The following is a 13,216-nucleotide window of genomic DNA, read 5'->3' on the forward strand; positions in this document are numbered from 1 at the left end:
GAAGTGGCAGTTCTGGGTTTGGCAACTCTACAGAGACATTGGGCATGGCTATTCTAGGTTGATCTGCCACCTCAAGGATTGATGGTTCGACATTAATCATAGGCGGAATAATTGTTGAAATGTCTCTCTATCACAAATAGGTCCACATGTTTTCAAACAATTCTGTCTTCCACTTTCACCTGGAAGGATAAGGGACCCATCTCTGAGACAATGGTTCCAGGAACCCAACAATGTTCACTTCCGAAATTCCACATGAAAACTGTGTCTCCTACACTGAATGCGTGAATGTTGCTGTGAATATCTTGATTCAATTTTTGATTAGTCTGATTCCCCTCTACCTTCCCCTCTAAGTTTGGAAACACCAGACTTAACCTTGTACGTAGGCGGCATTTCATCAACAATTCAGATGGTGTTGAACCCATAGTCGAATGTGATGGTGTATGATAACTGAGAAGAAAGCGGGAAAGTTGAGTTTCTAGAATACATCCTGATAACCTTCATTCCAGATTTGAAAATTTGCATAGGTCTCTCAGCTAAACCATTTGATGAGAGATAGTATGGGGCTATTTTAATTCCATTTAAATTTATGAATTTCTGAAACTCTGTACTGGTAAAGGCTGTACCGTTATCTGAAACAATAATTTCCTGTAGGCCATGTATACTAAAACAATGATGCAGCTTCTCGATAATTGCACCCGATGTTGGTGATCTGACTTTGTATACATCCATCCATTTAGAATGTGCATCTATGATCAATAAATACCTAAGAATTATCCTATATAATCAATATGTAGTCTAACCCAGGGTTGACCAGGTCACTCCCACGGATGCCGTGGAGCTGAAACGGGCAACTTCTGTTGTTAGAGTCAGAGAGGTCCACAGCACAGAGAAAGGCCTTTCGGCCCATCGAGCCTGCGCCGATCAAACAAGTATCTAACTATTCTAATCCCATTTTTCAGCACTAGGCCCATAGCCTTGGAAGCCATAACATCGCAAGTGAACATCCAAATACTTCTTAAATGTTATGAGGGCATCTGCCTCTAGCACCCATTCAGGCAGTGAGTTCCAGATTCCCACCACCCTCTGGGTGAAAAAAATTCTTCCTCACATTCCCTCTAAACCTCCTGCCCCTTGCCTTAAATCTATGCCCCCTGGTTATTGATTCCTCCACCAAGGGGAAAAGTTCCTTCCTGTCTACCCTATCTAAGCCCCTCATAATTTTATACATCTCAATCATGTCCTCCCTCAATCTCCTCCGCTCCAGGGAAAATAATCCCAGTCTATCCAATCTCTCCTCATAAATAAAACTCTCCAGTTCCAGCATAACCTCCCTGCTCTTATATTCTACGCCTTGGCTAATAAAGGCAAATATCCCATATGTCTTCTTAATCACCTTATCTACCTGTCCTGCTACCTTAAGGAACCGGTAGACACACACCAAGGTCCCTCTGATCCTCGGTACTTCCCAGGGTCCTACCATTCATCGTGTATTCCCGTGCCTTGTTTGTCCTGCTCAAGTGCATTACCTCATGCTTATCCAGATTAAATTGCATTTGCCACTGATCAGCCCATCTGACCAGCCCATCTATATCCTCCTGTAATCTAAGGCTATCCTCCTCACTATTTACCACCCCACCAATTTTCGTGTCATCTGCAAACTTACTGATCGACCCTCCTACATTCAAGTCTAAATCATTTATATATACCACAAACAGCAAGGGTCCCAACATCGATCCCTGTGGAACCCCACTGGACACAGGCATCCAGTCACAAAAACACTCCTTGACCATCACCCTCTGCTTCCTGCCACTCAGCCAATTCTGGATCTAATTTGCCAAATTGCCTTGGAACCCATGGGCTCTTAGCTTCATTATCAGTCTCCCATGTGGGATCTTATCAAAAGTCTTGCTGAAGTCCAAGTAGACTACGTCAAATGCATTGCCCTCATCTACACACCTGGTCACCTCTTTGAAAAATTCAGTCAAACTGGTCAGACATGACCTCCCCTTAACAAAACTATGCTGACTCTTCTTGATTAATCCCAGCTTCTCCAAGTGTAGATTAATTCTGTCCCTCAGAATTGCTTCCAATAGTTTCCCCACCACTGAGGTTAGACCAACTGGGCTGCTGTTCCCTGTTTACCCCTTCCTCCCTTCTTGAATAACGGTATAACATTGGCTGTCCTCCAGTCCTCTGGCACATCTCATGTGGCCAGAGAGGTATTGAAAATTATTGCTAATGCCCCTGCTATCTCCTCCCTTGCCTCACTCAGTAGCCTGGGATACATTTCATCCGGGCCTGGAGATTTATCTACTTTTAAGCCTGCCAGACCACTTAGAACCTCTTCCCTTTCTATGCTAATTTCTTTAATTATATCACAGTCCTTCTGCCTGATTTCCATACCCACATCATAGCTTGACCATGCTTTCAATGTCATTGTCAATGCCAGGCCACCAGACATAGCTTCACAGGAGCATCTTTGATATTCCTGGATGCGTACCATGAAGCTCTGTCAAGAGTGGTTCTCTTCCTTGTGAAGGGATGACAACTCTTGTCCACAACAAAATTCCCTCTTGACAACTTAACTCTGTTTTTCGGGCATGGAATGGTCTCATCTCTTCAGACACTGGTGAACTCGACCACCCTTGCAAAACAAGGTGCAGAATTTTCAATTCCTGTTGGCGTCGGGCGTGGTCAGTACCCTGAGCAGACAATATGGCATGATCGGTTTTATGACGGTGGGAAGCCAGTCCACAATCGTTCACTCAGCCCACCAGTGGCAGGCCGCATTTCCCACCATCAGACGTTGGGAATCTCATCGTAATACATCTGCATATCATTATCAGGTCAGCCCGCCAGAATCATGCCCCCCCCCACCCCCGCTGGATTGGCAGGAAAGCACGCTGACCTGTTTCGCAACAGCTCATAAAAGGCGTGCATTTGACAGCCTGCACTTTGAGGGGAACTCGGAGGTGAGTACACAGTAACGTTGTGCAGCGCTCGCCCAGGCCGCATGTTGGACTTCAAGCTTCAGGGGCATTGGGGGTCGGGTTTAAGGGCAGTCCTGCCGTTGAGGCAACTCATGGCGGGGGGGGTGACAGGCAAAAGCAACCCTGCCATTCAATATAGCGCACAAGCATTTGGGGTCAGGGGTAGGGTGGGCGAGGGAAGTGAGCATGCATTTGGGAAACCTGTAGAAAGTGACCATTCCTCTGTAACTGAGACAGTTCAGGCACAGCCACATTGATATGACGAGTCAGACCTCTAGCTTATCTGCTCACTCAAGGTGCTGCAAAGTGCTTCAGGTCTTTTCACCACCACACCCAGCACAGACTGCAAATTCATGAGCATTTCAGTAGACTACAGAACAGTTGTACAGAACACGTTGTACAATCTCCTCGCTAAAGCTGGCCATCTAGCAGTCATTGCTGGAGGTGCTCACAGCCCCTTGCAATGTCATCATCCCAGTTTGGATTAGTTTCCCCCAAGCTAACAGGGCAGCCATGCAGTGCACTAATCTCTGGCCATCCATGTGGTAGCCAGCATTCTCCGGGAAGCGTTAAGGGGCCATCACACTAACCAGGACAGTATTAACTGTGATAGACAAAGTGTGAAAGACTTAGAGGGGACTGTATTCTTAAAATGTACCCAGGAGAGCTTTTTAAGCCAGCGCGTCCTACAAGAGAGGGGGCAGAGCTGGACCTAATTTTAGGGAACGGAGCCAGGCAAGTGGTAGAAGTGTCAGTGGGGCAGCATTTCGGTGATAGTGACCATAACTCAGTAAGATTTAAGGTAGTTATCGAAAAGTACAAAGATGGACCAGAAATAAATGTCCTGAATTGGGGGAAGGCCAATTTCAATATGATAAGACAGGATCTGGCCAAAGTGGACTGGGAGCACCTAGTTGTATGAAAGTCTACATCAGACCCAGCGGGAGTCATTCAAAAAAAAAATACTGAGAGTTCAGAGCCAACATGTTCCAATAAAGCTGAAGGGTGGGACCAACAAGTCCAGGGAACCCTGGATGTCAAGAGATATAGAGGATTGGATAAGGAAAAAAAGAGAAGCTTATGGTAGATACAGAGGGCTCAAAACAGTGGAAGCCCTAGAGGAGCATAAAAAGTGCAGGGGGTTACTTAAAAAAGAAATTAGGAGGGTGAAGAGGGGGCATGAAAAAACACCGGCGAGTAAAATAAAGGAAAATCCAAAGTTGTTTTATAAGTCTATTAGGGGCAAGAGGGTAACCAGAGAAAGAGTAGGGCCCATTAGGGACCAAAGTGGCAAAATGTGTGAGGAGCCAGAAGATGTAGGTGAGATTTTAATTGATTACTTTGCATCCATATTCACTGTAGCGAAGGACTATGGAGGTATAGAAATCAGGGAGGGGGGCTGTGATATACTTGAACAAATTAGCATTGAGAGGGAGGAAATATTAACAGTTTTAGCAGGCTTAAAAGTGGATGAATCCCCAGGCCCAGATTAAATGTACCCCAGGCTGCTGTGGGAGGCAAGGAAGGAGACCGCAAGGGTTCTGACACTAATTTTCAAATCCTCTCTGGCCACGGGAGAGGTGCCAGAGGACTGAAGAACAGCGAATGTGGTACCATTATTCAAGAAGGGTGTTAGGGATAAACCAGGGAGCTATAGGCCAGTAGTCCTAACATCAGTGGCAGGGAAACTCTTGGAAAAAATTCTATGAGGCAAGGATTAATCAGGGATAGTCAACTTGGCTTTGCCACGGGGACATTATGTCTAACAAATTTGACTGAATTTTTCGAGTCAATGACTAGGTGTGTAGATGAGGATAGTGTAGACGATGTAGTCTACATGGACTTCAGTAAGGCTTTTGACAAGATCTCACGAAGGTAAGATCCCATGGGACCCAGGACAATTTGGCAAATTGGATCCAAAATTGGTTTAGTGGCAGGAGGCAGAGGGTGATGGTCGAAGATTGTTTTTGTGACTGAAAGCCTGTGTCCTCTGGTGTACTGCAATGTTTGGTGCAAGGTCCCTCGCTCTTTGTAGTGTACATTAATGATCTAGACATAAATGTAGGAGGTATGATCAGTAAGTTCACAAATGACACAAAATTAGTGGTGTGCTAAAAATTGAGGAGGAAAGCCTTAGACTACAGGACGATATAGATGGGCTGGTCAGATGGGCAGAGCAATGGCAAATAGAATTTAATCCTGAAAAGTGTGAGGTGATGCATTTTGATGGACTAACAAGCAAGAGAGTATGCAATGAATGGTGGGACCCTAGGAAGTAAAGAGGATCAGAGGGACCTTGGTGTGCATGTCCATAGATCCCTGAAGGAAGCAGGACAGGTGGTTAAGGAGGTATATGGGATACTTGCGTTTATTAGTCGAGGCAACGAATACAAGAGCAGGGAAGTTATGATGGAGCTGTATAAAATATTAGTTAGGAATACTGTGTGCAGTTCTGGTTGCCACACTATAGGAAGGATGTGATTGCACTGGAGAGGGTGCAGAGGATATTCACCAAGATGTTGCCTTGGCTAGAGCATTTCAGCTATGAACAGCGACAAGGGTGGGGTTGTTTTCCTTGGAGCAGAGAAAGTTGAGGGAGGACCTGATTGAGATATACAAAATTATAAGAGGCACAGATTGGGTAGATAGGAAAAAACTATTCCCCTTAGTGTCAGTAACCAGGGGGCATAGATTTAAGGTAAGGGGCAGGAGGTTTAAAGGGGATTTGAGGTAAAATGTTTTCACCCAAAAGATGGGAGGTATCGGGAACATACTGCCTGAAAGGGTGGCAAAGGCAGGAACCCTACAACATTAGGAAGTATTTAGATGAACACATGAAATGCCATAGCATACAAGGCTAAGGGCCAAATGCTGGAAAATGGGAATAGAGTAGATAGGGGCTTAGTGACTGGTACAGACACAAAGGGCCGAAGATGGAGAAAGTGAAAGCAGGACGCTTGCGAGGTCAGATGATAAGTATGCCTGGCCTGTGGTGGGTGGTCCCATAGATGGGATGGGGACAATGAAGTTGTGTTTGAGAGAGTGAATGGTGATGTGTCTTGATCTGGCAGTGAGTGAGGGCCCTGTGGATGTGTACTGAGTTTGTGAGTGTGTGAGTTGAGAGTGATGAGAAAAGTGACTTACCCTGGCGGAATGGAGGAGATCATTCATCCTCTTGCTGCACTGCGTGGCTGTCCTCTTTTGAAGGGCATTGGGGCTGACCAGCACTGCCACTGCCTCCCAAGCCTGCTTAGTGCAGTTGCTGCCCATCCTGTGGCCAGAGCGGGGGTAGAGGACATCCCAGGGGGCGCCATGGCTTCCAAGAGGTGCTCGAGGGACACGTTGCTGAACCTGGGGGCTGCAGTGTTCTTCAGTTTCAGGGCCACGTCTTCCGTGCAGCAGTGGTGAGCTAGAAGCTCTGAGATGTGTATGTGCAGCTGGACTTTAAACATGGCGCCCGGCGTGATGCAGCGGCGGGGTGATGGCAGGTGGGCAAATGAGATCCTGCTCGCCATGGAAATGGCATGTTTGAGAGAGTGAATGGTGATGTGCCTTGATCTGGCAGTGAGTGAGGGCCCTGTGGATGCGTGCTGAGTTTGTGAGTGTGTGAGTTGAGAGTGATGAGAAAAGTGACTTACCCTGGCGGAATGGAGGAGATCATAAATAATGAGGCTCGATCAGGGCTCTCATCAGGAAGCCCCGCCCCCCGGATTGCCCACATTCATTGGTTGAAGCCTCCAAGAACATCACATGACCCCTGATAAACAGCAGGAGAGGCTATACCTTCAGTTACTACACCAAGGATAGGGGCTGCAGCTGGTGGGGTGGGGGTTGGGTTTCGGATTGCAAATGACAAGGAAGAAAGGGGGGGTGGTGATGTCTTGCGGGAGAGGTGCCATTGCATACAGGGCACCCCCTGAATGAGGTGCCCCCCCCACTTCTTCCCACGGTTTTTTATTTAGGCCAAAAAAAAGTGGCCAGCCCACTCCTGCCTGCCTGCGGTCTCTAACCATGTTATGGTGTGGGCAACATTTTATCACAGCCAATAGCTAACAAGCCTAATTTGCCTTTAACTATTCATTTAAATATGGCGGGTGCTCTGCCAGTTTCAGCACCTACCCATCTAGTACATTATGGGGGTTTGGGGGTGGACAGACAGGCAGGTGGTGGGTTAGCCACCTGACATATTTTATGTGACACCACCCCCCCACCCCCCCAATTGAAAACATGCCCAGCAGGGGTCTGTAAAATCCAGCCCCATGCCTTCAACTGCCTGGACCCTAAGCTCTGGAAATCCCTCCCTGAACCTTTCTGCCTCTCTACTTCTCTTTCTTCCTTTAAGACACTCCTTAAAACCGAGCCACCTATCCTAATATTGTCTTGCATAGCTCAGTCTCATATTATTCTTTATAATGCTGCTGAGAAGTGCCTCAGAATGTTTTATTATGTTGAAGGTGTTACGTGAATATAAATTGTGTTGTTGTAAATGAGGTGAGAGAATATGAGGTAGCAGTCCTCACAGAGGGAATTCTAGAACATTCTAGAGCATTTCCATCATTGATGGAGAAAAGGAGAGTGAGGATGCGCTAAATGCCAATGTTGGAAGAATGCAGAATTCTGTAGGACTGAAGCAAATGGGAGGCAGGGATTTATCAGAAATTAGAATGGTAAATTTATGGTTGGGGACCAGAAACCCATGTAGGTCAGCAAGTAAAGAGTAATAGGTAAACAAGACTTGATACAAGTTGGGTACAGACAGCAGAATTATGAATGAACCCAGGTTTATGCAGGGTGCATGCTGGGAGGCCATCCAAGAAAGCATTGGAATAGCCGAGTCTAGAGATAACAAAGGTATGGATAAGAGTTTCAGTGGCAGATGAGCTGAGGCAGAGGAGGAAGGTCAAGAACAGATCCCTGGGAAGCCCAGACGTAACGGCACTGGAGTGTGATGAAGAGCCATTCCTGGAGATGCTCTGCCTATGAGCAGATAGGTAAGAGGGAACCACGAGAGAGCGAGGTTCCACTGAGTTGAACAGCAGAAGAAAGGTTGACAATGTCAAAAGTTGCAGACAAATCCAGACAAGAGGAGGGATAGTGCAGCATGGTCATAACTGCGTAGAAAAAGCCAGAACCTACACACATTCAGTCAAGTGCTGATTGAATACAAGCACATCACCCATCCCTCCCCTTCCCTCACCAACACATCAGGATATCCATGTGTAGAATTGCATCAAAGTATTCAGCACACAAACAGATCACTTCTCTCAAGCCCATGCTTCACAGCAGTCTTCTCCCACCCTACTTCAACTAACCCTATCACATGTACCTTTCTGTCCCACATGCTTATCTAGTTTCCCTCTAAAAGCATCTGTACTAGTCTCACTTACCCAGCGGTAGGGAGTCCCACATTCTCAAAACTCTCTGGGTAAAAGTAAAGTGCCTCCAATTCCTGGTTGGATTTATTAGTGACTATTTTATATTTATGGACTCACAGAAAAACTTTGCTTTCACCATTTTGGGCAATAGATAAGCTGGAGCAAGATACCTCCCCGGTGGAAGGGGAAGGGGAAGAAGTTCCTTCTTGGGTGAGGAAATCCATTTTGTGTCCCCCTTAACCCATAGCAATGACAGCTTCAAGATCCTCACTGGAGAGGTATTCAAAGGGAATGTAAGCCTTGCCCTGATGTTGGCTGTGACACAGAGAGTGGCAGAGGAGTTAGAATAGTACAGCACGCGTTAAAGAAGGAAAGGTAAGAAAGTGATGGGATTGTTGAGTGGAACATACAGCAAGCCTGAGCTGGAAATGCTCCCAAAGTTATTTTTATCTCCTCCACAGGAAGTGTCTGATGCAATGGTTCTGGCAAGTTGAAACTGGCTGAATGATATGAAGCAAAACTCACCCGTGAGGCCAGCAAGTTTCCTTTTGTTTATTCTTCATTGTTTTTATTCCAAGTTGAGCTGAATGCTGATCCAAGCAAAATTTTCCAAGTGAGAGAGATTGCAAAGATGGCATTGAATAACAGGTTGTGAGCCAGTCTCTTCAAGCCATTCAATCAATTTTAGTTTTGCATTAACCTGTGGATGTTCTGAACTTGCTCACTTCAGGCTTTATTATTTTAGGAGGCATGTTGACAGCTTTGTATAAACTGCTGATCTCTAAACTCACCTCTGAAATCTTTAGAATCTACTGTTATTCCTGCAATTCCCTCCTCAACATTTTCTCCTCTTGAGATCACCATCAACATTCTGGGGATTACCATTGACCAGAAACTGAACTGGACCAGCCACATAAATACTGTGGCTACAAGAGCAGGTCAGAGGCTGGGAAATCTGTGGCAAGTAACTCACCTCCTGACTGCCCAAAGCCTGTCCACCATCTACAAGGCACAAGTCAGGAGTATGATGGAATATTCCCCACTTGCCTGGACGAGTGCAGCTCCAACAACAATCAGGAAAGTTCAACATCACCCAGGACAAAGCAGCCCGCTTTATCAGCACCTTCAGCATCCAGTCCCTCCACCACCAACACACAGTAGCAGCAGTGTGTACCATCTACAAGATGCACTGCAAGAATTCACCCAGGGTCCTTAGACAGCATCTTCCAAATCCATGACCACTACCATCTAGAAGGACAAGGGCAGCAGACACATAGGAACACCACCACCTGAAAGTTCCCCTCCAAGCCACTCACCATCCTGACTTAGAAATATATCACCCTTCCTTCAGTGAGTGAATATCCTGGAACTCCCTTCCTAACAGCAGTGTGGGTGTACCTACTCCACATGGACTGTAGCGGTTCAAGAAGGCAGCTCACCACCACCTTCTCAAGGGCAATTAAGGATGGGTAATTAATGCCACCTTAGTGACACTCACTTTCTAAGAATGAATAAAAAAAACGCAGCTCATTCCCTACAATAAGGTTGTTGCTACTTTTCCACCTGCTGCTATCCAGGATCCTCAAGTCTCACTTTTCTCTCTTGTACTTTCTGGGAAGACCATTTTGTCTGCATTGTTTTGGTAGCTAGCCTGAGATCAGAACTCCCGGTGTGATCAAATGCGGTGGTTGGCCCAGAATTTCCAGGTATGGTGTGAATTTACGCTGGAATTTCCTGAGAATCTCATTAGAATCAGTGGAATGTATAACCCGGTCTAAAGAATTGGGAATCAATACAAAGACCAAAGTACCTTCTTTAAGTCTGTCTTTATGCTTGAAGTTTAAAAATTGAAGGCATCAAAATATAATTTCTGCACTTTAGATGGAATGTGTTTAAGGAAATGTAATCATGCAAGTTTTTCCATTTTTAAAGCAAATTATTTCGATACTACAAAAATCTGTTGAAAAAGATTGAGAAAGCACATGGCTCAGTGAGGAGAAATTTTAAGAAATGTTTAAAAAATCAACATAAAACATCAGAAATATGACTTTGGGTCCTTGCTGTGTTTAAGACGTTATTCATAAATTTTAAACCATTTGCAACTGTTGTGAACTCTGTAAATTCATGTGAGCTAGTTTCGGAGCTTTGTTCATCAGCAATGAAGGGTTTCAGGGAGGTCGTGCAGAATGATGGACTAAAAGGGTGGTATTCCTGGGGGAGAGAAACTACTTGTATCCAAGAGGAGCTATATGGAAAGGTTACCTGCAAGCTGGAGGAACTGTCTCTATCCCGGGACAGAGTAGAGAGGGGCTACCTCTATCCCTGGAGAAGTGAAGCTATTAGGTCCCACTGGAGCTGTGGAGGGGAGAGACATGTATCCCCAAGGGACTGCATTCACTTTAATGGGAACCCAAACACTCTTGTGAACCATTCCAAAAATCGTCTGACTCAAGGCCAAGGAATGCCTGCTACTGCAGATGGTTCACTTACTACAGCCTCCCAGGGAGGTGGTAGCAGCAGTGAAGCCCAACACTTGCTTCAGACATTCTGGCCATGAGTCATGGAAGAGATACTCAACTTGACACCGGTAAGTTATCAACCACCGGTTCACTTTGCTTAATGCTCCCTATGAGTTGGGATATGGGATGAGGAATCTTTTTCAAGGGATAAATATACATAAAATTGGTGTGAACTAACAGTACTTGACACTTAAATATCAAATTAACTTTTCCTTGCTAAATAGTCAGCATTGGACAGTGTGTAGTCAATGAGATGCAATTTATGGGCATGTTAAATATTGTGGCATGCATTTGGGATTAGGAAAAATCTCTCAGACCCATCTTTCCCTTCCATTTTAGACTGGATGGTGTCAAGCATTGCACTCATCCAGGCATGTGGAAAGTATTCCATCACATTCCTGACCTGTGCTTTGTGGAAAGGGAATCCCAAGGTCTCCTATAAGCATATAAATAATAAAAGGTGGTAAAGTAAAGAGTAGGGCCGATTAGGGATAAAAAATGGGACTTACATGTGGAGGCAGGAGAAATAGCGGAGGTATTAAAAAGTACTTTGCATCTGCAAAGAAAGAAGATGCTACCCAGGCCGAGGTGAGGTAGGAGGTAACTGGTACACTAGAAGAACTTACAATCAAAAGGAAGGAGTTATTGGAGAGACTATCTTTACTTAAAATTGATACGGTACCAGGACCGGATGAGATGCATCCAAGGGTACTGAGGGAAGTGAGAGTGGAAATTGCAGAGACACTAGTGATAATCTTCCAATCTTCCTTAGACACAGGGGAGGTGCCAGGGGACTGGAGAACTGAACGTGTTGCACCTTTGTTCAAAAATGGGAGCAAGGATAAAGTTGGCAATTACAGGTCAGTCGGTTTGACCTCAGTTGTAGGGAAACGTCCGGAAACTATAGTTCGGGACAAAATCAATAGTCACTTAGACAAGTGTAGGATAATTAAGGAAAGCCAGCATGGACTCATTAAGGGAAAATCATGTTTAACTAACTTCCTGGAGTTTTTTGAAAAAGTAACAGGAAAGGTTGATAAGACTGTTGATGTGGTGTATATGGATTTTCAAAAGGCATTTGATACAGTGCCACACAACAGACTTGTGAGCAAGATTCTAGGTCATGGAATAAAAGGGTAAATAGGCACTTGGATAAGAAATTGGCTGAGTGACAGGAAACAGAGAGTAGTGATAAATGTTTGTTTTTCAGATTGGAGGAAGGTTTGTAGTAGAGTCCCTCAGGGGTCAGTGTTTGGACCCTTGCTCTTCCTGATATATATTAATGACCTAGACTGTGGTGTTCAGGGCATAATTTCAAAAATTGCATATGTTTCAAAGAATGGAAACATTGTCAATTGTGATGGGAATAGTCTGGAACTTCAAAGGACATAGACATGTTGGTGGATTGGGCAGACAAGAGGCAGATGAAGTTCAATGCAGAAAAGTGTGAAGTGATTCATTTTGGTAGGAAGAATATGGAGAGACAGTATAAAATAAAGGGAGAAACTCTAAAGGAGGTGCAGGAACAGAGGGACCTTGGTGTATATGCACATAATTCATTGAAAGTGGCATGGCATGTTGAGAAAGCAATTAATAAAGCATATAGGGGAGGATTTTCCCCTCATCAGGTAGGTGCGCCGGGCATGCCCAAGAGTGGGCGTGTAATGGTTCACCACCTGCAATCGGGCCTAGACCGTGATTTCACGCAGGCTAGCCAATTAACAGGCAGCCAGCGTGAATTGCACACTGAATCGCTCAGCACTGCCTGTGTGGGGGGGTGGGAGGGAAGGAGGGCGAGCGCGGGGGACAGCACATGCGTGTGAGTGCACTCACAGAACGCTCTCTGAAGGCACAGAGCTGCCTCGAAGCTGAAGATTTTTCACATTAAAACTAAAGTTTTAAAAGATAAGGAAAACATGTCCCCTCATGTGACTCTGTCACGTGAGCAGGGACATGTTGCAAATGAGTTCTGAAAACTTGTATTTTATTTTTAATTAACATCGGAAACTTCATCCCGCCTGTGGATGAGGTTTCTTCAAAAATTGAAAGGCTGCTTGGCCTATTCACCCGCCCACCAACTGTAAAGTTGGACGGGCAGGGAAACATTTAATTAATCGGTTAATGGGCTTAACAGCCCTCTTACTTGCCAGCAGGTGCACTGCTAGCTCCCACGCGCACCCGCTGACCAAAATATCACGCACGTGCATTTTGATGTCAGGAGGCTCGACGACGTCATCGTGCACTTTTTAATGCTCGTGTGTGTCAGGCGCGCGCCTGCATGCCGAGCTTAAAATTCAGCCCATAGTATCTTAGGCTTTATTAATAGGGGCAT

General features: G+C 45.4%; 1 protein-coding gene across 5 annotated transcripts in view; it reads left to right on the forward strand.

The window, feature by feature from the left end:
- col16a1 (collagen, type XVI, alpha 1) overlaps positions 1–13,216 on the forward strand; it is a 512,937-nt gene that overhangs the window by 226,129 nt on the left and 273,592 nt on the right. The gene's annotated exons all lie outside the window — the stretch shown is intronic.

The sequence above is a fragment of the Carcharodon carcharias genome, chromosome 19 (assembly GCF_017639515.1).
Source record: "Carcharodon carcharias isolate sCarCar2 chromosome 19, sCarCar2.pri, whole genome shotgun sequence".
Lineage (NCBI taxonomy): Eukaryota > Metazoa > Chordata > Chondrichthyes > Lamniformes > Lamnidae > Carcharodon > Carcharodon carcharias.